Source organism: Apis mellifera, linkage group LG2 (assembly GCF_003254395.2).
Source record: "Apis mellifera strain DH4 linkage group LG2, Amel_HAv3.1, whole genome shotgun sequence".
Classification (NCBI taxonomy): Eukaryota; Metazoa; Arthropoda; class Insecta; order Hymenoptera; family Apidae; genus Apis; species Apis mellifera.
The window spans coordinates 423,650-450,733 of NC_037639.1; the positions used below are offsets into that span (position 1 = coordinate 423,650).

At 31.0% G+C, this 27,084-nt stretch overlaps 1 protein-coding gene and 2 long non-coding RNA genes across 4 annotated transcripts in view; 1 reads left to right on the plus strand and 2 right to left on the minus strand.

Annotated features, from left to right (window-relative positions):
• LOC724319 (netrin-A-like) overlaps positions 1-27,084 on the minus strand; it is a 172,920-nt gene that overhangs the window by 42,594 nt on the left and 103,242 nt on the right. The window lies entirely within an intron of this gene.
• On the plus strand, positions 13,068-26,746 carry LOC100577437. Its single transcript, XR_003304206.1, has 3 exons — positions 13,068-13,870; positions 14,629-15,039; positions 25,760-26,746. It is a non-coding gene; the product is annotated as an uncharacterized LOC100577437 (long non-coding RNA).
• On the minus strand, positions 24,513-25,942 carry LOC100577474. 2 transcript variants are annotated; one of them, XR_119732.4, is made up of 4 exons: positions 25,624-25,942; positions 25,328-25,479; positions 25,083-25,238; positions 24,513-24,527 (listed from the first exon to the last, which is right to left on the minus strand). It is a non-coding gene; the product is annotated as an uncharacterized LOC100577474 (long non-coding RNA). The 2 variants fall into 2 exon arrangements; XR_001702257.2 differs by lacking the exon at positions 24,513-24,527 and having other exon boundaries at positions 25,017-25,238.

The following is a 27,084-nucleotide window of genomic DNA, read 5'->3' on the forward strand; positions in this document are numbered from 1 at the left end:
ACTTGACACCATCATCTTACCTTATCTTTTCCTTGTACGTGTAATGTTTTGAAGAAACTCTATATATATATGTATGGTTCAAGTTTTATTTAGAAAAACGACATTTCAAACGTATACCTACCTATCTACACACGTAGAGAAGCACGTTAATAATCTGTAACAGGTCAGGTTATTTAGATTAAAGTTAGAAACTCGTCGCATAACTTACCAAGGACCTGTTAATTTTAACGCTATTTAATATGCGATACTCCACAGAGACAGACAGAGAGAGAGAGAGAGAGAAAGAGATAAGATACGAAAAATATGCAGCAGCTAAACTTCATCTTATTTCCTTCAACTGTATTTCTTTTCGAAACATCTTTTAGTTGTTCCAAGTCTGTTTTTCTTCAAATTTATCAATGAATATTAAAAAAAGTATAGAATATTAAATATTGTAAATGTTGCAGGATAAGATGTTTATTTATTGTTATCCATTTATCCACGAATATTTCAATTATTACATTTTTTTTTAAATTCATCTGATTACACAGACTGTTTCGTTTCATCTTCTTATAATTTTCCAATGGATAAATAATTTTATTTTAATAAAATCTTTTTCAAAATCTCCTTTGAAAAAGTAACTAACAATATCTAATTCGTATCTTAAACGTTGAAGCTAAATTTGAATAATTTTTTTATATTCTAGCATTTTTTTTATCTAATTAAATCTAATTAATTCATTTGGAAGATAAAAATTAATTCTTTCAGTTACTTTTGTTATTAAACATGAAATGAAGTATAGAAAAAAATCAATATCAAATTACAAAAAAAATTACCACCTCGAATTCCTTAAATAATTTTAATTTAAAAAAAATTGTTACCATTAAATAAAATTTTCTAAATTATTAGAAATTAAATAATAATGACAAATCCTGAAGAAACCAAATGAATTTAATAAACTTAATTATATTAAATTAACTTTTTGTAATAAACTATTAATTTAATAAATTTAATTATATATTTTTTGGCGGTCATACTATGTCAATTTCAATATTTGGAGAAATTGACATAAGTGAAAGAAACTTGAAAGAAAAAAGAAATCAATCTTATTATCCTTACACGTTCCAACTCTATTATATTATCATTTATAACGAAAAGGATAAAATAGGTAAGTAGGAATGCCATTAATATTTTTGAACCCACATACCGTCGTTCGACAGATATAATTACACGGATATCTCACAGAGGATATCTCTTTGACAAAACTCGTTTCCCGATCGTTCACAATGTGAAACGATCGTTCCTTTTTTCTCTCTTTCTTTCTCCAGCTCCTTTGGAGCAGCGCGATGCAGAGAATGGAACGAACGATAGGGACAAGATTGCCCAAGGCTGCACTTACGTTTGACATTTATCGGAAACGACATTTGCGTTTTACATATATTCCTTCGCGCCGACGACGAGGTTAACCTCGCCGACGAATAAGCAGATACAAATTGGAGATTCGAGGGGGGTATATACGTGGAAAATGTTCGGGGAGAACGTTGGTGGCGACGGTGAAAGCGTAATGAACATCATGCCCGTTTTAAATTCTGATTTATACCGATATCGCCATATTTTAATTCGAATCCAACTCGCGAGAAAGCTAATGGGATAGGTTTAGAACTTATGAAAGTTCCAATTGTTCCTTTACCTTATCGGAAGTTGTAAAGGAAAAAGAGAGGAATACATTTTTCTTTCGTTGGATAATTTACGTGAACAGGCATGGGAATAACGGTGATCTTTATGCGTATAACAGTTGAATCGTATATTGCAAGTATAAATATGAATTGATGATGATAAATGGGTATATTATTTTATTTTTAAAAATAAAATCCGTTGGTCGAACAAATGTATTTTCCATTTTGCGTGGACCTGTCTTTTTAGAAATTTTGTTTCTTTTTTTTCTTGCTGTAAAAGTGAAAATAATATTTTAGATTTAAAATTTGATGAATACACATACATTGTTCATGTATGTACATGAAAGTGTATTTACAATTTGTGTTATTGAAATTAGGAAATATTAAATATTAATATTCTTTGTGATGTTAATAAATTTGACAGTGTGTCTAAATGTTGTAATTTTAAAATGAGATAAAGTATTTATTATTATTACTGGTTACAATTCAATAAAATTTTATTTGAAATATTTCTTTAACAGGAAAAAATTATTCCATTCTTTAAACAATATATTTAATTATAATACAGTCTTGTTGTACAGTTTGAGAAATAAGAAATTGAAAATTCTTTATAAAAAAATTGAAATGAAATGTAATTGAATCGAGATGTAAATGAAATAATTGGAAAAATTGTCAAACGATTTTTCAAAATGTCACTTTCTACCAGCCAATGATTGAAAAATAGTAGATTACAATTTAAATAAGCAAACGAGTATATATTTACAAAAAATCGAACGTGTTTCTGGTCAAAATAAGACGTTGGGAACATTGATTGGAAATCAACATCATGAACGAAATACAACAAAATGCCAAACAGGTTTTGAAATTCATCCATCTTTGTCAAGGCTTGCTGTCGTTTATCGAACGCAAAGTCAATCAGAATTGTCAATGATGCTTACGATCAGTTTTGAGTAATGATACACCATCACTTGCGATCGATTGGCATGAAGATGTAAAGTGTCGTGAATTATTAAAATTATTAAAATATAAAGCAAAAAGTAATACGTATAATCTTATATAAATATGAATCTACTATGTGCAAATGATTATCTTTTATATATTTTTTATATTTTGTTACATTTGTAATGAAAACACAAACTTTTGATTCTTGAATGAAAAATGAATAACTAGAATACACTAGATATTTTATTTACAAATTGATCCATTTGAATTTTGAACAAAAACTAATCTTTTTTTTTAAATTATATTATTATATGATAATACAATATATATTCTTAAATTTTATAATTTTAAAATGAGACAAATATAGAAAATTTAATATATAAAGTATTGAAAATTGAAGAAATTGAAAATTCTTTACAAGCAATTAAAATAGAATGATCGAAAGATCGACGTAAATGAAATTAATTTAAAACTTTAAATATGTATATTTAAATATTAGTTATTCAAAATTTGCTTATTCAAATTATCCGAATACAGGATGAATATGTATTTAAAATAATTTTATTGAAAGAATATTATATAAAGCTTTATTCAAACTTTGAAGAAAGTTCGACGCGTTTGAATGGCCCGCCAAGCAGACCTAACCTATAACGACGTACCTCGAACTTCTAAACTACAACGCGACACGATTGGATCGAGTTGAAGGATCGGCGACCAATCGACGCGTTCGAAAGAAAATTATCATAACTGTCTTCTTTTTTCTTATTGGACGATCAATTCAGAGCGAGATTGACGCGCGTACAGCGCCGCTTGTTTATTTGTCGAAAATCCTTGCGGAAGAAATGCGAGGGCGCGTAAAAGGTTATGGCTAACTATTAAGCCTAATAATATTCGTCCGTCTCGCGGACGCAAATGGCGTACGAGAAAGTGAGTCACCATAAACGGGCGTCGAATTAAGGCCAGTGTACGCGTAAGCACGCGTCAGGACAATCGAACAATTGCAAGCACGATACTCTGAGACTGGTCAATGCCCTTAAAAGATCAAACCAGTCGTGTACAACGACCTTTGCTTCTTTTTATAAATCCGTCGCTTTTGCAAGGAATCCTTGTCGCCAGCCTTCCAGCAAATTATGCTCGAAATATTTTCGTTTTTTATTTTTCTTGAATATCAATTTCTTCAGACTTTGCATTCTTGAAATTGGAAGATGAATTTATTCTCAATCCACTCTTTCTTCGTCGTGAATATATTCGTAAGTTGCAATAATATGGAAATAAGAATAATTGCAACAAATTCAGAAAAAGCGTTTATAACTGAAATAAAATTAGAATGAGAGCTTGTCCCTACATACCTGAAACAATGGAATTGGATAAAAATAATTTTATCAATCTCTTCAAATTTTAAGAAATACAATTAAATTTATCTTTCATTTTAATAGTAATAAAATGCATCTTTCTTAAACTGAAGAAAATACGACAGTCGTCGTATAATTTTGGAAAAAAAAAAGGGAAAAGAAATTAATATTTATTCAGCCATTATTTAATCGTCACGTAGTGCACATTTTTCTCGATTAAGTGCGAAACAATGGAGAAGAAGGGAGAGAATGCCGGACTTGTGAATTCAATTCACAAAAGATACTTCCTCCTCACAATTCTCTCTACGTGTCATTGGTGAAAAGTAGAGATTCTACGGGAAGAGTGTAGGGAAATCACGTAGGATGGGATGGCAGGAATCAAGGATTATCGGAAATTCTACGACGCTCAGTTGGCCGAGGTAAATGCGTGGAAATACACGTCGAGGTTACACTTTGACGTATTAGCCTTGCTCGAGTTTGCTTACCGACTTGCGTAATCGGGGACAAAGATCAAGTCCTTAATCGTGTCGAGTGAAATTAGTTTGCCCCTCCTTTATAAGAGCTTTCTTTCAACTTGAAAGAAAATTTCGTTTCATCCAATTTGTGAAAAAAAAATTTATGAAAGAGATGATTCGATTGGACGAAAAATATGTTTATACACAGAAAATATTTTCAATATTTTCATTATTAAAGGACATAAGATGTAATATCACGATATTTCTTTTCCATTTTTAATAAAAAAAATAAAATCGTCGAATGAAAGCATGAAAGAGAAAAGTTGCATTTCCTGATGATATTAATTTTCAAGATTAATAATTTTGTTATTTATTATTTGGTAAAGATGATTTATATAGCGATACTTTGTTAATATAAATTTTTACACGTAAGCAGACTAAAGTACAACGTGAAATATCGGGGCCAGACAGGTACAGTGGAATAACACGTATTCTCCATTTTCCATCTACATTTATTCGCTGTGTGAATCACAGAGCGATGTTAAAGCAATGTTATTTATAGATTACATCACTTTTCGGATTAATCTGTATTTTAAATATCAATATTTATTATTCGTAATATTTCGTTCGAGTTTCCTTTTACGGGAAAAATATCCCGTATTATTATTAAATTTGTAATACGATATAATAAATAAGACTAAAAATATTATAACTGATAATTTATGATGTTTAAAATGGAAAAAAAAAAAATTAATTTCACAAAAATTCATCGAAAACAAAATTCGAAATACGAATAAGAAAAAAATCGTATTCGTTCGTAAAATTTTTACCGAAGGATCTATGCTCGAAAGGAGGGCGATAAATCTCCGCTTTTTGCGAGCACACGCGAGTGTTAAATGGACCAGGTTATTTCTTCGATCGACGTATCGTTGTATGAAGATATCTTGGCTCATTAAACGATTTAATACGACACGATCCTCGATCAATGGCCGGCATTAAATCCGCCTAGGGGAAAAAAAAAAAAAAAAAAAAAGGACGCGAGACTTTCCCCTGGAATGCTAATTAACTCATTTTTCATCACTCGTAGTCACGTTGCTTCGACTCTTATTAAGGGATGATCGATCGGCTGCCGAGTGTCTACGGGAATTGCACGACATAAATATCCTGCGAGGCGGTTCTTCCATCCACGCTTGTGCAAATTGTCTCGTCCACGGTTAAGCTTGCGGGGTCGATAAGGTAGGGACAATTCTTTCTTTCGCCTCGCGTCGTTATTGCGCCGGGTAATTACCCACGGAGCAAACAAATTTTTACAATAGCCTTGCAACGGCGTATTTAAATTCATTATAAAGTTGTAATACTGGTTACGCGTGATAACGGACGTTTCATTAACGGAGTTAATTAAAGGGTGGATATAAATAGTATTATGAAATGTGTTTTGCTCGTTGACGCCGTATTTGCGTTTTTCTTTATAAATTGTGTAATTACCAACTTTTATCCCTACGTATTACTATATCTTTACGTCATAATAATACGCATAAACGCGTAAGAGATGTATATTTAAGCCTGCTTTATTTTTCATTCGATCCAATATAATATATATCGATCGACGATATTTTTTATTTTTTCAAACAAATTGAAAGATTTTTTTCTATAAAGAAAAAAATCGATATTTCTGCCGTTATTTCACAGTGGAAAAATATTCACACGTACACGCGCCCCCACGTGTTCTAGAGGCTCGAATTATTAATGACCATAGGTTATCCATAGAAGATGGTTTAATACGGGTCAAATACGTACAAGGGCTCGGTTGTAATTTCACACTGGCCTGCGCGAAATTGTATCCAATTAATAGATGAACTTATTGTATAATTAATCCGTGTTATTAATCTGCCACTTGTTCGCGTTTACAAGTAACTTGGCTCACGTTGGTTTAACGAATGGTTGCGCAGCAGGTGGGAATCCTGCAGCCAAGAAAACTATAATTAAACGCTAGATTATTCCTCCACAAAGATCTAGATAAAAGAATCGTAAATATTAAAAAATGATTGAACAACTTTTCCGTTACGTGTTAAAAATTCAAATTCGATTAATTATCGAATCAGTTTTATTTATTTTTAGAACCGGTTTCTTGTATAAAGGAGAAAAAAATTTCTAGTAAAAGTTGTAATAATTATGACATATTATCCTGATTAATAAAAATACATCTTTAATGGAACAAAGTGAATGCAATATTTTAAATATATTACATTAGTATACCAGTTTATAGACATATTTTTTTACAAGTGAAAGTGGAATACAACTTTCAAATGTAATGATAAAAATTTTAAATTACGAATAATTACAAAGCTTTACTATTCATTATCCTATTCTGAAAAAATATTTTCAACAAAATATTTATTATTATTACAATAATTAGTATTGTTAATAACAAAAGCTAGGATAAAAATTTGCGTAGTTGGAAAGGAAAGTTAAGTATAACAAAAGGATGCAATAACACGTGAATCAATTCAGAGATTGTATAATGTTCATATTTGAATAGGAGGCGTGATATTCTTATTAACTCTTTAACGCAACGGTCGTAAAATATTACACATCTCTCGTCCGCGGAATTACAATTTGAAACGAATCTGGTCATCGTCACGAGTTCCCTTTTCGAACGAGGCCGTAAACAGTGAGCTGGCACAAGGCACACCGATTCGAAAATACATGCGTGGACGAAGGAATCTTGTCGAGAGGTAGACAAAGCGCAGAATACGCTTAAAAGGAACGTGTCAGTTATCACTTTTCACCCTTCTTTTCACCCATTGGCCAGCCGTTCAGCGTCAAGTTACGTCTTCCAAACCTGTGGAAACTTTTCTCTCTCTCTCTCTTCAGGTTTTTTTTTTTTTCTTTTTTTAACAACTCTTCCACTCTTCTTTCCTCGCAAATTCTCAAAGAATCAGCGCTAGAAGCTTACCGTTAATCGAACCACGCTTGAACAAGAGCTAAGAACAAGCAAAGACGGCGGAGTTTTCGACTTTTCGCAACTTTTTTCAAAGGATTTCGCTTTCCAATTAATCTCGCGAATCTCGTGAAACGTTGAATAGATCATTGCAAAGAATTTCCTTCCCGCGAGAAAAATTTAAATATTATTATTTAATTTAATTTTAATTTATTAATAATTAAATTTTAATTTTATTATTCAGTATTGTAAAATTTTTAAGAAAAATGTCAGGCACGATTGTATTATTTATTTTTGATTCAAAGATCAATTTTCTTTTTTCAAAAGTTATCCTGTGAAGAGATATTTTTATTTAAAATTTTTTTTATGAAAGATGTTTTTTAAAAAAAATGTCAGATACGATTTTATTATTTATTTTTGATTCAAAGATCAATTTTCTTTTTGATTCAAAGATCTATTTTCTTCTTTCAAAAGTTATCCTGTGAAGAGATATTTTTATTTAAAATTTTTCTTATGAAAGATGTTTTTTAAGAAAAATGTCACATACGATTGTATTATTTATTTTTGATTCAAAGATCAATTTTCTTTTTTTAAAAGTTATCCTGTGAAGATATTTTTATTTAAAATTGTTTTTATAAAATTTCGTCTCGACATAACATTATAAAAATTTATGTATAATGAATATATAAATTAAAAATATTATTTCACTTATTCAAAAATATCTACTTATATCGATTATAATCTAATAATATTTTGTGTTAAAAATCGTTTAAAGAATATCTCTTATAAAATTTATTGTTTACATTTTTTAATATGTATTTTAAATTTTACGTATTAAAATTAAAAAGACTCAATGTAAGTAATAAAATAATTCATATATATATATATATATATTCTAGTTCAAATGCCATTTAAATGTCCACAATCAAATTCAGATAATTGGGATTCGAGTAACAACGATATTAACTTATAAACTCTTTGTCCCTGATTAGACACAACACGCTGTATAAACAGACAGTATCGCCAGCTTGATCTTATTGCATTAGTTTGCCACAATGGAATCAGATGGTTTCACACCTCCACTCGATTCTATTCGTTTCCTGTAATAAACACGATTCCATTTCTCGATGGAGAAATTGGATACGGGTAATCCAAATAACAAACACGATTTCGCGTAACACTTTGATCACGTTTAATGAAATATTTCTTTGGAAAATTGACGAGAAAAATTTTGATTTTCATAATTGTGAATTTTGAATAAAATTCTCTTCGGAATTTAAAGAAACGAAATTTTATTAATATATCGATAATTTACACGTTATGATGTATTAATAATAGTTAAGAATATTTTAAAACTTGGAAATACGTCAAATTTTATTCAAAATTCAAAATATGAATCTTAATCGCGATAAAGCAACAATCTTCGCTTCGTTCGCCATTTCACGAGATCGCAAACAAGACGATATCGTTCAACAATGATAAAATGCCTTGGTTCAAAGTTTCACACGCTCTTTCCACGGTTGAAAAAAAAGAGAAAAAAATACGAAAGAAAAGAATCTCTCCCATCTCTGTCAATGATCTCTGTCGATAACGGCGGTAATCTCGGGCATGCGCGAGCCTAAAGGTATGCGTTAAAGAGGAAAAAGTGGCGGAAACCGATAAAACACACGAGGCAATGCATGTAGCCTGCGCGTTACCTACGTGTAACGAAACACGGATCGGGCCTAGCCGCTCGTAAATCAACCGTCCAACCTAAACACAATGCCGCAACGATACTCGAGGATCGTTTCAAATCTCCTTAACGCAACGTAGCACGGAGCAACGTAGATGGCGCGTGTTACAACGCGTGCAGAAAGACACTGCGAGGAGGGGGTGGAGAGGGGGTGGTGGAGGCGGAGGAGGAGGAGGAAGGATCGAGTGCAAGCCTGTGTTCCCTTCTCGTGGAAACGTCCACGCGGGATAGTGCACGCGGCGTATATACAAACAAATAACGGTTCAACCGGAACGCGAGTTTGCGAAAATATTTATAGCGGGCGCTTGCTTTTATCCGTTTGCCCCAACAAGAGTTTAGAATGGACGTCGATTTGGTCCCGTGCTTTTTCGTGAAATTCTCTCCTGGGATCCTGGGTGAAAACTATTCCGCAGTGGAAAATATTCGTATATACGGTGATGATAAAATTGTGATGGGAAAATATTGTCGCGTTTATTAAGCGACGTTTAGTAAAGAAGACGTGTCACGTGCGTACAGCGGTTCACGAAGATATTCAAATATTTTTTATTCTTTTACGAAACCTCTTCGATCTTTAAATGCAATTTTGTAATAAATATGTAGAATAAAGAGAGGATTTAAATTAAAAAATATTCGGAATTTAGTGTCGTGAAATTTTTTTATCAAATTGGAAAAATATTCTACGTATGAACAAAGTTTCGTTAAAATTAAAATTTGTCAAATTAAGTAAAATTTGAATATTTTCATGAAAATATGCATTTGTTTTATTGTTTTACAAGTTTTTGAGAAAGATCAATCATCATATTATCTTCTAATTTAAACGTAACAACGAGAGACAAATTTAAAATATCACGTGTTATTAAAAAACGATGATATTACAAGAACAAATAAGAAGAAGAATTTTTAAAAGTTGTTAATAATCCACTAATCCTTACTTTATAATATTTGTAATTGATTTTTAAAATATATAAGGTGAAATAAAAACATGCAATGTGATTCATTATATTCAATTAATTTGAACTTTGGAATAATATTTCTTCTTCAATTGTAATAAACATTATGAAATTCTTTTAAAATCTTTTAAAGATTATTCATTTGAATTTGGCGCGCTGAAAACATGGCGTCGTATAATTCTAAAATATTTTACGAATGCTATATTTTAATCAAATTATATTTTAAGATTCTATCGAAATCTAATTGAAACTCAATACTTGATTGAAATCTCTCTATAAATTTAGTTTCACTAACTTATTTTCCAGCAAATTATTATATAAAATAGGAAATATAAATTTATCAGCATTAAAGCCTCTTGAAAAATTTTGGTTATCTCATTAGATATTAAAAGGAATAAGATTTTATTTTTCGTATTACCTTAAAGAAGTAGATTAGCTAAATTTAAAAAAGTTGAATATTTTTTTTTTTACTTAATTTCTTAAATTCTCAAAACAAAGGTTTTTCAAAATTTTAACATTTAACAAAGTTATATTTATATAGAATTTAATTATTGGAAATATAAACACTTGTAAAATATATAATTGAAATGATTTCTTTAATATTATAATTAACTTTAAATATTGATATAATAAAAAATTGTAATAAAATTGTAATAAATGTAAGTATTTTTTTCTCTTCAAAATCCCTGTAAATATTTCAAGATAATGCTTCATATTAAGAAACTCGATGATATCGTTAATTTTGAAATAATAAAGTATTTTTCATAGGAAAAAATAATTCAAAAAAGACTTTAAAATTACATTTTTACACATTCGATTCAGAATTAACAAAGGTAGAAAGAATAAATTGAATAAACAGAAATCGTAATAAAATCGTTTTATGGAATATACAACAGCGTCCCGATACAGTCGTCAGTTTTAATAACGATCACTTATCCCGTACAATTAAAATACAGAAGAGAAGATTGATCTCTGTCGACGTGCGCAAGAATTGCTCAATAACATTACTATCATATTTGAGCGATCTTTCAATGAATGAAGCATCTGTCTTTGCACCGATATTTATTTCGCTCTTGAACTTTGCCCATTTGTCAAGACGTTGCGTCGTTGTACGTACACATTCATCCTTGCAATTTAAATTCTAAATTTTTTTTCTATCGCAATTCGAAATGAAACCAATTCTCAACTTCAAAATGCAAATATTCGACGAACAAGCACAACGAAAAGAGACATCAAGGTAATAAAAATTGGATTGGAAAAAAGATGCAGCTCTCTCATCTGGCTAATTGTAAGATTATTCTCACGTTTAATTTTAGCTTTCTAAATTCAAGGTCATAAAAAGAATCTCCCATTTCGAGACAATAATAGTTGAACTCTTTTTCAATTCAGTTATAGTCATCCATAAACTCGAAAATATGTTATTTCAAAAAAAAAGTTTTCATTTTGGGAATTTTTCTTCGTCTAATTTTCACGAAATAAATAATTGAAATAAAAGTTTGAATTTTAAAATATTAATCGACACGATTAGGCTAATAATTTACCCCAATTCGAAGCATCGACTCGAGAAGAGATAAATCTAAAACCTAATCAGATGTATAATGATATCGGTAAATGGCGAGTTTTCGTCCCTCGACCATTATGACAATTTGCCACGCGATGTAATAGACACCATAAGCAGGTTCGGGGTATCGAGTTTCGCCCCATTACACCTTCTATGCATTTATTATACGGGACCGAGACCTTTTCCCTTCGTCTCGTATTCCAGTCTAATCAAAACTATGCGATGACGTCTTCTTCATTCATACGAGATCGGCCTCTGAATCCCCCGTTCTTTTTCTACACGCCCTTCCATGACGCGTGCTAATTGATCCAAAGTGGCTCTCTAAACATCTCCGACACTGTTCCTCCACTGGTCGAAATAAAAAACTGGTGTCTGAATGTTGAAGATAAAGGATCGTGTAAAAAATTTGAAAGGTAATTTTTTTTTTCTGAAGAGAAAAATAAGAAAAAAGATGATTGTTGAAATATAAAAGAAAATTTTTAACAAATTTATCCTGTAATTTATCACGTTTCTTTATTCAAAAATACACGTTCAAACGTGTAAATTTAAAAAAAAAAATGTTATAAATATACCAGAGTCCAGCAATTACGATAACAAATGGTTTTGAATATATTTTAAAGGAACAATTCGTCTATTGAATTGGCGAATAAATTTACTTTCAATTGTCACAGCCTTGACGCAAAAGTAAATTATTGCAACTTTCTATATCCGTAACACCCATAAAGATTTAAATTTGTTGGTCTCCCTTTCAAAAGGGTATCACGCTCTCGCGCAGTGCATACATCAAGTCCTTAAAGTCTAAATGCGCTTAAACTGGGAGTATAACGTAAGCTATTAAGAGGTTAACCCCGGCTGGTACATATTTGCATGTACGGTATTGTTCCCTTAATTATTCTTAAATTACAACTCCGTGTCACGCGCAAATACATAGTTCTGTAATAAGAACATTTAATCGGTGACACGTTACGATTATAACGTCTTGCACCGTGACGAATTGAAATTGCATGCGCGGTGTTATCAGTTTATGAAAATTGCTTTCATTAATGGAATTGTTTCTTCTTTTGCACGCGAGTTCGATTAAAATTTCAAAAAAATTAGAAAATTATTTCACGCTGAAATAATCTTCTGCTTTACTTTCGTTAATTAATTATTCCTTTTTTTTTAATAAAAGAGGAAGAAAAATTAAATAAAAAATGATTAAATATCGAAAGAACGAGTCAAAAAAAGATATAAATTCTATACAGCAAATGCAACATCGATATTTCTCTCTCCTCTTCCCAGAAAATAACATTCCCCTTTCCATCGTAACTCAGAGCTATGCAACACTCTTGCGAGCGCACGACATACTCTGTAATCACGCGCAGACTTTATCTCCTCCGCGCGCGAAATCGGAAAATCGTCGACATACGTTCCTCGAACACGGTCAGACCGACGACACGATCTGATAAAGTGGTTGAACGAAGGAGAGAGAGAAAAAAAAAAAAAAAAGACTCGACGGGGCAACGGTGGTTGTCATTAACATTTCAGAGGAGGAATTTTTTTTTTTCTTTTCTTTTTCACCCAACGGAGCGAACGCGGCGCACGGAGCTTCGTCAGATGCTCGCGTGGTGGCGGGCTATCAATTTAATCTTTTCTCGATGAATGGACGACGGATCGGTTTTCTTAAAGTGCCGGTTTCACTCGGAGAGCCGCATTTCTTGACCCCCCTTTAGCCGGACGTATGGTGTATTCTAAGGTTTGTGGCTGCGTTTCACCATGGGTCATATATTCGTGCCGTGGCGCGCCCTTAAATTATGCGCGCAATTACGCGTACCTGCATCGCGTAAGTGCATCCTCGTACAGCGACGTTGCGCACACCAGCGCCATCGTCCAGAGAGCGGGAGAAAAGGTGGAGAATACGAGGAACGGAGACGGACGAAAGATTACCGAGTCGGAGGAAAGGTTGAGGGAAAGAGATAGACGGATGGAGATAGACGGCGAAAGAAGGGAAGGGAAGGAGGATACGTAAACGATCGCGAAATTGCGCGACTCTTCTACGTACTGTTCTACAGCGATTTTGCTGTTTTTTTTTTCTTTGCGAGGTGTTAACGACGAGTAGAAGTGGCTGTATAGGTCGACCAAGTGCTGTCGAGTTAGCAAGATACGAACAAACGTTGAACGCATCACGAGAGAAATATCCAATGTGTCGCCTAACCTATAACGCGTTTCGAAATGTCGACACTGATAGCTCGAGCTTTATGGAAGAGGAGCTTATATACTGCTTAGTAAATGGAAAACGTTGGGTAAATAGTTGAAATTATTTCCTAGTAATTTATTATTATAACGTTAATTTGTTGAATAAATGACGAATTCGTATAATAACAATTTCTAAAAAAACTTTATTCCGTATATATACAAATAAATGAACAAAAATATTTTCTATACCGTATATTATATTTATAAATGAGTAAAGTTTGAGATATGTTTGAAAAATCTTAACCTAAATTAAACGTGACGTTTAAATTCCAAATAAAATAACATACACACAAAAGATAATATAAACAAACATACAATTTTGCCTTTCTACGTTTGCTTTAAATCTTATTTTATTATTCAAAATACGTATATTGTCCGTGTATTAAACTTTAGATTTCAAATTACTATAACGTCACAATTAACCTATATATTAAAAAAAGATGGAAATATATATACACACCTTCCTATTGTTTTACATATAACGTCATTTCACGTTAGCGTTTAAAAACATGATTCCATTCCACGATGAATAGACAATATGGAAATTGCGAATCTCGAAACCAGAGTTGACTCGTAATCAAATTTTTCACCGTGTTTATCAGACAGCTTCGTTTATCAAACATCAACATCTCCAAGGTTTCAAGTTCAATTTAAACCGTGCAGGTGAGATTCGTGTTGCGAATACAGTTGGTTCCAAAAGTATTCGTATCGGATATCCACAATACATAAAGATATATATTAATGAAAAAACAGAATTTAATATTTTTAAATATTTACTCAATAACATTTCTCTTTCTCTTTCTAGGACAAATTCTTCCTAAACCACCATTCTATTGGAACCAAGATATGAATATTGAAAGCGAACCGCCGGTAAATCGCTGTCTGCGTATTAGCCGGTGGTTGAAGACGTCTTAACCTCAAAGATTTTCTTTTTGAGGACGAAAATAGTCGGCGCGGCGGCACTTGGGCGGTAGTCGAGGAGAGACGGTTTTCAGAGATAGAGAAGTGTATCTCTGACACACCGGGTGTGCACCGCGTGTATAAATTTCATCGTGTACACACGCGCACGCATAAATCGCGCGTAACCCTCGGGGTAGGCGCGTAAACACGCGCGCGCGCGCGCGCATCGCGAGAAGCATGCGGCCAGTTAGGGAGGAATGGAAAGGTGGAGGAAGAGAGACGGAGAGAAACAAGAGTCCTGCGTGTTCAAACAAAGGTGAGTCTGCGAGTTGCACCTTGGCTGCAGGAGTACTCTGTACTCCTTACTCCCCTTGTATCTCGCTACCTTTCTCTTCTTTTTCTCGGCCCTTTGCACGTCCTCTCTATGATTTTATCTTCCTTTTGCCAATGTTACACACCGCGAAGGTTACATCCGGCCGAATGTCTTGTTGCCAGGTGTATAAAGCGTATGTACACTCGCTCTCCCGATTTCTCTCCTTCCTTCTTCTTCTTTCTGTGCTTCTTTCTTTTTCTTTTTTCTTCTTGGAGTTAACCTCCTTGGGTTGCGCAATCGGTCGATCGTTGCGTTAGAAAAGAAACCAAGGTGAAAGGTGTAGTTACGTTTAAATTTAAGATTTAAAGGAACGTGATAGATAGGATTACATTACCGTGATTAAATAGAATGTTATTGAGCGTTTCCCTGGCTTTCTATTAATCTTTCGAGTACTTGCACACGCCTTTTTTATCTACGATCTTCTGGGTACCATTGTTTATAATTAATTCCACCTGTCAGAAAAGCGAAAAATTGGAAACACAGTTGGAAACTGTGATCTCGAAGGCTTATAGAAAAGAAAAATTGATTTCTAAGGAGAAGATAAAATAAGAGAATACTTGGAATTTGACAGACTTACTTCTTAGTTATATATATTCACATTAGACGAAATATATTTTATTGTTCATATAAATTAATTATAGAGTTTGAGGTATTGGAATTATTATTCTTTTAATGTCTATAGCAGCTGCATTTATAGGATGTTTTATCATATTGAGGAGCAACAGCAATTCCCTATGTTGGTGATGCAATTGTTTTATGAATCTGAGGAGGATTTTCAATTAATAATGCTACTTTCCTTACATTTTATTTTACTATTAGTAATTCTATTCATAGCAATTCTTCATCTATTTGCTCTACATTTAACAGGATCATCAAATCCTCTAGGATCAAATTTTAATAACTATAAAATTTCATTTCATCCCTATTTTTCAATTAAAGATCTTTTAGAATTTTATATTATTCTATTTTTATATTTATTAATTTTCAATTTCCTTATCATTTAGGAGATCCAGATAATTTTAAAATTGCAAATCCAATAAATATATAAATGATATTTTTTATTTGCATACTCAATTTTACGTGCAATTCCTAATAAATTAGGTGGTGTAATTGGACTGGTAATATCAATTTTAATTTTATATAATTTTATATAATAATAACTTAATAACAGACTATCCTGTTGTGGGTCACATTGATGAATTAGTGTTTTTTAAATTTTCATTCGAAAGATTTTATCTATAATAATTTGTAATCGTTTTGGAAAAATTAAATCATCTAATGATAAAATAAATAATTACATATACAAAAGTATAATTAATTTTACCTTTTTTCTTCTATTCTCTTTCACGTGTTTACATATTTGTGTATACATTTGATGTTTTTTTATATATTTTTTATTACAAGAAACGATAATGGACTATTCAAAGACACAATAAAATAAATATCTTTATTGTTGGACATAAAGTTCTAATATTTATAAATGCAGTTATAAAAAATTACATTTTTTATGCGATAACATTTTTAATTTGATATTTATCAGATGTATATATAAATTAAAAATAAATATAATCCTAAAACAAGATTTAATTCAAAAAATTTAATTCAAATTTAATCTCATAAAGGAGGGAAAATTTGAGCTAAAAATGATTTATCTGAAATTAGATTAATAATTTTATTTAATTCATATAAATAAGTTTATGGAGGCACTTGGAAATTTTTTTCTAGATCGCGATTATGCGAAATTTTGTATTCAGCAGGCGTAGTTTCAAGCCCCCTGTCGAGATTGGATAATTGGTTCAATCTGATTAGCTAAATCCTTTGCAGGCAGTCTGCTATACCTTTGAAAATGCTATCTTCCCGCATAATTTGTACAAACATTTACCAGAACCGACTTTGCTTAATAGCTCCTCCATTCGTTTCGAGCTTGTAACGAATTATCAAAAGCAAATTCGATATTATGCAAATTATTCCGCGAATAGCATATTAAAAAATATATGCTGATATATATCGATAATAGTAGTAATAAACACATTTTTCGTTATATATGTTATAAATAATAACAACAGCATATTATAATTTCAAAAAATAATCTTGAAAATACATGTGCAATTCTTTCAAAGAATTCTATATTTATTTGTAAATAAAAACAATTTGTTTTAGATCAAACTTTTTAAATATAACAATATATAATAATATTTATGATATTAGGTCATAAAATAAATTTTCAGGAATTATTATATGAAATGTATAAAATACTAGAATACTAGATTTTGTCAATTTTTATTTTTTTATGTTACTTTATTAAACAATTTAATACTTGATTTATATATACTTTAATTATTATATTTTCTTTATAAAATGTTTTATTTGGAGAATAATTAAGAGAATAAAAGGACAAAACAATTAAATTCTTCTTCTAAATTGTATAAATTTTTGTTTCTGTTATTGGATAGATTTAATAATAGATCACCTTGCAATGTTTCAAGCGTCAAATGTTCAAATTGAAAAAACATTGAAAAAACTGCCAAGTGCTTTTCAACAGTTTGATCGATTGCTTTGAAAACTTTTCTCTTTCAAATACAGTTTGAACATGTCCTATGTTTGATTAATCGATTTTATTTCGAATGAGAAAGAAAATAAAGCAACGGTATATATTTCAATAAATATTATTAAATAAAATAGAATAATAGAATAATCTGGAATTAAACTTGTATATTGTACAATTAAACAGTATAATTATTCTAATATTAATACAAGTTATTAAATTAAATCAGCTTAAATTGATTTTCTTTTTGTTAAAAATTAATTTTTAATTCAAACATTAATATATAAAATAACAAATTCAAAATCTAGTAATATTAGAATAAAAATTTAATTATACTCATTCAAACATTAATATATAAAATAACAGATTCAAAATCTAGTGATATTAATATCACTAGATTTATTATATAAATAAATAGTGTTAGTATCCTAGTAATATTAGAATAAAAATTTAATTATACTCAATATGTCATTCAACATAACAATTATTTCACATAATCATAGATTTCCTAGACAGAAAATCGCATGCTTCTGAAATTTCTATCGATTCTCGTTGTACGAGCACAATGCAAACAAGAGGTTAATTCCGCATATCGATAATGAACCAACCGGATATTTTAGGCAAGGATGAAACTCGTTTACGATTAATGTGTTGCATAAACACGATTCATTTTAATCTTGAACGGAGGAAACGATTGAAATATTGGGTGGCAAAGGGAATCGAATCGTTTTAACAAGGCGCAAACGAAATTGGATGCTCGCGCGTAATTACATGCGTATCGTGTATATTTATCTGAACAAAGGGTAACGAGGGCTGTCGGATTCGAGTGCACTTGATTTCTTTGTCTCGTTTTATCCCGTCTAGACGATCGATCACACTGCACGGTTTGCTCCTGTTTCCGCAGGAAGAAATGAATTGATAGATATTTGTAGAAAGAAAATTGGGAAAAACTGTACGTGTATTGTACGTTATTAATAAAATTAGAAAATTTTTAAACTTTAAAAAGTAAAAGTATCAAAGTATTTTTGCCATTCTCAACAATGAATAATAATTTACAATATTGTCAGGATGCTTGTTTTTGTTTAATTAGTAATAATAATAATATGGTTAATTTTGTGTCTAATCATTTACAATTTTTTTTTAATAAGTATTAAGAAATTTTAAGAAATTGGTTACATACTTGTCAATTTATTATTCTTTGCAAATTCTTGTAAATTGGCTACACATTATCTTGTATATCTAATCATTTAATTGGTTAATGATCAGTTTTTCAGTAAGTGATTGGCTCGTGTCTTAATAAATAGAAATTTATGCAAGTAAGTTATTAAATTACATTTGTTATAAAAAGAAAAATGTATAATATCTCTACATATGTTTGATCATCATTGTTAATGTACTTAATTTAATTTAATTGTACCAACTATTTTATATTATATTCAGGTTAGGTTAGGTTAGATTAGGTTAGGTAAAGTTGTAATTAGGTAAAGTTATAAAAGTTTTAATTTGCCAGAAGAAAATAAATAAAATTATATTACATTATACTATATTATATTATATTATATTCAGGTTAGGTTAGGTTAGGTTAGATAAAGTTGTAATTAGGTAAAATTATAAAAGTTTTAATTGCCAGAAGAAAATAAATAAAATTATACTATATTATACTATATTATATTATATTATATTATATTCAAGTTAGGTTAGGTTAAGTAGAAATATTTATAGCATAATCTTTGAAGAATTGTACAATACAAATAATTGTAGTTGGACGAAGCAAGAAACAGAATGAGTTTCATCCAATGCAAATTTAAATTGCTTACAAGTTATATAAATAAATATTTCAAATATATTTATTTTTATTACATCAATTTTTATCTTTGTTTTCATCTCTGGAACTTTAAAATATATACAATATTAGAATATCGATTCGACATGACCTTTGTATAAATTAACTTTTTTTTTTTTCATAAAAATGACATGTGAAAACATTTCAATGATCTATGCAATAATATAAGTATAATATAATATAGTATAATTTTATTTATTTTCTTCTGACAATTAAAACTTTTACAACTTTATCTAACCTAATTTAACCGAATCTGAATATAATATAATATAGTATAATATAGTATAATTTTATTTATTTTCTTCTGGTAATTAAAACTTTTACAACTTAACCTAAATATAATTTTACCTAATCTAACCTAACCTAATCTGAATATAATATAGTATAATATATTAATATAATATAATATAATATAATATAATATAGTATAATTTTATTTATTTTCTTCTGGCAATTAAAACTTTTACAACTTTACCTAATCTAACCTAACCTAACCTGAATATAATATAATATAATACATAGTATAATATAGTACAATTTTATTTATTTTCTTCTGGCAATTAAAACTGTTACAACTTTAATTACAACTCTAATTACAATTTTAGCTAACCTAACTTAACCTAATCTAACCTGAATATAATATAATATAGTATAATATAGTATAATTTTATTTATTTTCTTCTGGCAATTAAAACTTTTACAAATAGAAACATAAACTTATTTTATTTCAAATTTTATATAAATTTTATATCATGTACAATATAATTTTGCAATTTCGAGTGATTCAAAGTAGATGTAGTATGTACAAGTTCAAATTTACTTACATCTAAATAAAACTCATCTCAAATACTCAGAAATAAAAAAATAACCAAATTTTTTTCATCTTTACACTCGACAAAACAATTATTTTCTACATGAATTTTTATAAGATAATAAGAAATCTTCAAAACTCAATTTTATCTTTTACATTAAATCTGGTACTTAATAATTCGTGCATGAATTTTAAAACATAAGCATAAGAATTTTACGAGCGTTTCAGGTGCACCACATCGAACGTGTTATGTTTTTTGCACGAGAACATCCTTTGCATAAAATTTGTGTCAGAAGAATCTTGTAAAATCCCTTCCCATCGTTAGTGATAGGAGAATTTACAATTCAAATATTGTATTTTAAAATAACACCGAAACAATTTCGAAATAAAATGATGCAGAGGATAACTACTTAGGCAAGCTTTTAAATAACATTTGCTACTTGGCATTTAGATAACATTCCTTTAAAAATTAAATTAATTATCAACAAACAAAATGTCCAAAAATCATTAGTCGAAATATTTCTCGATCAAATTACTCTCAAACTTCACTTGCCTAAATCACATACGACGACAAAATAAAATATCATTCGTGATAAAAAAGAGGAAGAATAAAAAAACGAAAAATAAATGAAGAAAAGGAAGGGCTGACGAAAAAGAGAGGAGAAGAAGAAGGAAACGGACAAAATATCGAAGGTGAGGAAACGCGGAGTGCGAAGCAAGCGAGTATCGCATTGAGAAGAAAAGAAAGGGGTTGGTTGGTGTGCGTGTGGAAGCGGAGGGGAAGAAGAAGGAAATGATAGCAAAAGGCGGTGAAGGACAGAGGAGGGGTGAGGGGGGGGGGGGAAGATGCAAAGGGAGTCAATAGGGGAGAGGGAGAGGGGGCGTGAGAGACTAATAGTGCTGATCCCACCACAAGCACCGCTTGGTTTAAGACCCGGCTAAGTGGTGGATAATGAATATGCTAACGTGTGCCGAGGAAAGCTTTGCACTTGGTATCGGGTTCAAGCACCTTCCCGACTACTGTACACGTCGTGTACACCGCTATATCTTTCCGCCCGTGTACAGCGGTTTTCACAGCCTGCTAAACAGACCCATCGCGAGAAGCTTGGAAGATAGAAAAATACCCAGATATTCCCCCATTTCGTTTCGATCAAAGTCCAAGGAAAATTTCGTCATCTCGCGGTATAATAAACATCCGCTCGATCGATAAACGCTCTTCTTCGCTCGATACTGGTAACGACGGTTCAAGGATTGCAACAAGTTGCGATGCTACAGATCGAGAATAGGATAATTTAAAAATTTATAGAGACACCCGTTGAACTTGGAATTTTTCAATTTCGTAATAAAGAGATAAATAAGATGAATATAATTTCTTTATAAAATTTTCTTCTCTATCTTTTAATTCAAGTTTATCGCACAATGTGTTTCCATTCAAGCACTGCGAAAAATCCGTTCTCTCGACCCGTCGTTTTCCCCTTTTGTTTCGAATACGATATTTTTTAAAAGGAAAAAAAAACTGATAGTGGAAATTTCGAACGACTATTCGGCGACTCGACAAAGTAGAAAGGGCCGGTAAGGTTGCCCGAAGGGAGGCCACGAATGTCTCGGTGACCGATTCTGTTTGAGGAGCAACCCTTGCTGGAGGGTGTCACCGGGGTTAAAGTAAACACAGGCTGGAGCTTTCGGGGTAGGATACAGTTGAAACGTATCGTTCCGCTATGGCCACGCGCGCTATACAAACAGGGGAAGCCTCTAATATTACCAGCCACTGTGTGCGCATATAGGGTGCTTCACGAGAAGCATAACAATTCGGCAGCGAGCGATATCGAAACTAAAAAAAAAAAGAAAAGAAGAATGAAAAAACTATTTACAATTTTTGTCTAGTTGCAATTTAATTCTTCACGTTTCTTCTTTTTTCGGTGTAAACTTTTGTAATTTCAATTTCATTTAAAGTTAGAGATAAGTGGTAACGTAGTAAACTTTTTAAGATTTTATATTTAAATTAATTTATTTGAGTTATAAATTTATGGTATTTAAAAGTTTAAAAAAAAGAATTAGAATTAATTTTTGTACCTTTTGTATCAGGGTTGATTAAAGTTTATTTGATAATTTTGAATGTAATAAATAAATTTATATGATTTTCTTTTTGTTGCAATAAAATTATAAATATGAATTTAGAATTGAATTTCATTCGGATTTTTAAATATTCTTTTCTCATTCCATCTAGATAGAATTTGAAAATATTTCAAAAATGAAAGATTTGCGCATAAACGAAAATATTAATTTTGTTTTTATATAGAATGTAGATAATGATCGACGATTCTATAATCATTCGAATTTTCTGGGTATAAATAATTAAATTATTTCTATCGTAACACAGTTCAAATTTGTTTATATCTTACATGTTGTTGTCAGTTATAATGGATCAAATAGAAATAATAGGTCACATCAATAATCAATAATCAAATGAATGATAGGTTAAACAGCATAAGTGTACCTAACAACTAAACGATAGGGTTAAAGATCAAGTTTTAAATGATCGATCAAGAGGGAAAAAAAATGTAACATCTCGTATCAATATCTCGACACAAATAATAGAAATGAAAAAGAAATTGAAAAATGTTATTTACAAGCATGGGATAACATCGTGAAACGACATATTTTTAATTTTTTTATTTTTTATATAAAGAAACAAATGTGGACTTTATATATACTTAATTAAAAAGATTTGAAAAAATAATGAAATTAAAAGCAATAATACAAATAATCGTATTATAAAAATATATTAATTAAAAATAAGGAAATTTTTCTTTGAAATAAAAATAACAAATAAATTTTCATCCAAGAAATAAATTATTTTTAAACAATCGATTTGTCAGTCGTATAAAACTAAAAATTTAATTTTGGAGAATAGAAATTCCATCACACTTTTAATCTTTTATAACAAAATCAAATAATAAATATCTTCATTAACATTCCAATCCTATTTTGAACATAACCAAAAAAGTAATAAAAAATCGTTCATCAAAATCAAAGCGATACGTTTGGGCAATTTAGCAATTTCAAAAAGATTTTGTGTACGAAAGGTGGGCAAGTATCCACGGGTCACCTCGCAACGACATTAGACACGGCTGTTAATTCGTTGACGAGGCAACAAATTTCTTGGCCAATTCGCCGCGTGTCTGGGTGGAAGGGACAGAGAGAGAGAGAGAGAAAGAAACGCGCGATGGAGGGGAGAGAAGGTCGAAAAGCGAAAGAGAGAAAGCAAGAGGGCGCTCGTGGTCGGTGAAAATCTCGAAACGAGCCAGTTGCCCCGACCTGACAGAGCCGTTTTCCATGCGCTGGAAACTACGAGCGCAAAAATTGAGAGGGCTCGCCGTTCGGGGAGCCATTCGGAGTTCACTAACCGTGGAAATGGCACGAGTACTCGATGTTACGTTGCGACGCGACGCCACGGAGCACGTGGAGCAAAAGGGGGCGAACGCTTCCGAGGATGCATCCCCTCTTGACTGCACTTCATTTTTCCCCTCTTTTAAAATACATTCTACGGGAGAGAGGCCGCTCGTTTGCGTCTTTAAGTGCCAGTCTTATTCCTCCTATTTATTTCTCCTTTTCTGGGAAACGTTGTTTCCCTTATCTTTTGCCCAAAATAAGATTTAACCGTTGATTCTGTCGTGTTTGAGAATTCTTACGCAAGTTGGATTAAGATAAATTAAATATTTTACAACAAAATTGAAAAATTTTTATCAAAAAATATGTTTCACATTTGTATAGCACATACAAATTAGATGTGTCTTTTGTAAATTAACAGTAATGAAATTATTTCTTTTGGGAAAATTTTAATTGTGTAAAAAATAGCAAATTCAAATAACGAATTATTTCTTGATATTGAGTTTGATTATCAGAAAATATCTTTGAAAATATTTTATATACGATGATAAAAGTACAAACTGTTAATTTCACATGATTATTTTAAATTTATGAAATTTGAAATAATTTAATATAATAATACATTTGAAAATAAAATTTTCAAGGATTCCTTTTGAAAATTTTTGTTTATTAATATACTTGTTTAATTCAAAAAATTTCGCATCCTTTACAAGCCTCGTGTCCCATTTGAGAGTATCTTTAAATTTTCTATTCAATTGCAGAGGAAACAGAATTCTTTGTTGTTTCTTTCATTGTTCTTTCAAGTTATGAAGTTTGTCGACTTTTGCTAACAATTAACTATTCTGAAAATATGATACTGTTTTAAAATTAATTATAGAATACATTCAATCAAGAATAATTTAAAAAATTTATTAAACTAGACAACACGGCAAAAATAATCTTAAATATATTCGCATTTTTAATTCGTTATTAGTTATTTACGAGTTATTAATTGGTTTGGATTCTTGCCAAGATATTGGCAAGAAATGTTTAATTTATTTCCATACGAGTTCTCTCTAAAGCATTCTAAACACACGTTTCTTTATCTGTACAACACATGTACAAATTGTCGTTCCTTTATCCTTTTTCTTGGCGACAATTCACCTTTCTACTGTTTCAATTTAGCATAACACAAGACATTCGCGTGTACCTTTTTTATATTCCCATCCATTCTTTCCTTGACAAATATGTACACTTACGTATACGTATAGCACGTTTAAACAGTCATAACTTTCTTTTGTAGGTAATAGTTTAAAAGGCAAGCATATAATTCAAGAGATTAACTCGATTAATTCATTTATTTTATATATAGATTTTATTTCTTTTCATTAATTTGTTTATAAATAATTATATATTACCTCGTGAATGATAATCGCTCTTCTTGATTGGAAACAATTACCATTTAGTTTTTTTATATATATGTTACTTTTTGAAATATTTGCAAAAAAAAATATTACCAAAATTTCTCTTACATATACACGTCCGTGGCTGTGACCATCACTCATTTATTGTCCCTACAAATGTACAAACGCGTTACAAATATATAATCCAATGTTCAAATTCATAGATTTGAAACGAACAAATAAATTTTTAACAAACTCACCCGTTATATGCCTTAGTTGCCCGCTATATGGCCATATGTACATTAACAGAGGATAAGTGGCGGTCGCATACTTGTACGCATGCAACCGCGGATATATAACAGAAATTCTACGTAGCAACGTTTTATTTTTATTTTAAATATCTTTTCGAAAACTAAAAATACACAATATATCGATCAAAATATACATTTGTATCAAAAAAACATTTCCGCCAGAAAGAAGAAATTATACTATAACGAGTTGAAAAACTAAAATTCGCGAATATAAAATTTTAATTTTCTTTGATTGATCTACCCACCATATTGGACATTCTTTTTTTCTTTAAGAAAGAAGCACATTAAGCAAGAAGGCTCTTCTCCTCTCGATCGAACTTCATTTCGTTCCACGAGTCGAATAATTACCAATTTTCTAACCTCACAATTCGCTCGTTTCAGATGCCTCCCTGCGTTCGATTCGCACTGTCTCTGGCTCGGTCGTATAAAACACAAGTGTCGTGCTTGCGCGTGCTCTCACCGCCGAGATAACGAACAGTCTGTATTCTCGTTAGCAGCCGTGGCAGCCGTTAAGATAACAACGAGACACGACACTCGCAGCGAGCACGAAAAGAAGATTTAAAGTCGTCTTAGGATATAGTAGAAGTTTCATAAATTAGTCGCTAGAGCGTAGAAGTCGCCACCATCGACTTGCCGTGTTGCGTGGGACGCTGGCCACACTGGAGAAAGGGCAGGCCAGCGTCGTTTTCATTTCCCTTAACCGTGAAACCGTAACCTCGGGCGCGAATTAAATCCACCGTGAAACAACGAGAACTAACCCTCTTTTCACGCTGGTAATTAACGTGCCGGTAACTGGTTTAAAGGTTCGTTAAATTTTATAATGTTAATGGAATGCGAGAAGTGCCGAACAGTGACAACGCAGCAGTAAATGTGCTACGCTCGATCGTAACCGCGAAAAAATTTTCACCGCACTTTTATCACGGAAGAATTTTCACGGAAGATTTTCTCGCGCGTATTTAAACGTAATTTCTTTAATCACGAATTTCTTCGAAATTATAAAAATATTCGCGAAAATTATGAATTTTTTTTATCGAATCGTGACGTTGCGTTATACGAAAGAAAAACTCGATTGATTCAAATATTTTTTATCACGTTTCAGAAACTCGTTTAACGATATTAAAAATTTTATTCGGCAAATCAAGCGTGTCATTACTTTCGCATCCAAGCAATAAACTTGTTTTTATTATATACTAATATTTTTATTATTGCTTTTCTTACAAATTAAAAAAAAAAATTTTTGAATTATTTCGTTTTTAACGTTCGCTAATTGATTCGTAAATCTTGTATATACTCGTAAAGTATATATTATCCATAATACAATCTATAAGTAATCGTTAAAAATTTCATTAATTACAAGAGATATTAATTATAATATTTCAAACATTTCTTTTATATTTAATTTCTTATCATTTTAAACGATCATTAAAAATCTCTCTTATTTAATAATCGTCGAATTAGGGGGGGGAAAAAATGAGATATCCAACAAACTGATTAATTTTCGAACAATTCTTCTCGTACAAAAAAATTTCAAGAATGAATTTCAAAGAATGTCGTAAAATATACAAACACGCGTAGAAATATATTTATTCAATTAATAACGAGCCATCGAAAATGAGCGTAGAATTAATTTAATAACCAGAAAGAACTAGGAAACGAGTCTAATGTGTTACCGTCGCACGAGTGGAATGTACGTATCGTACGGACGG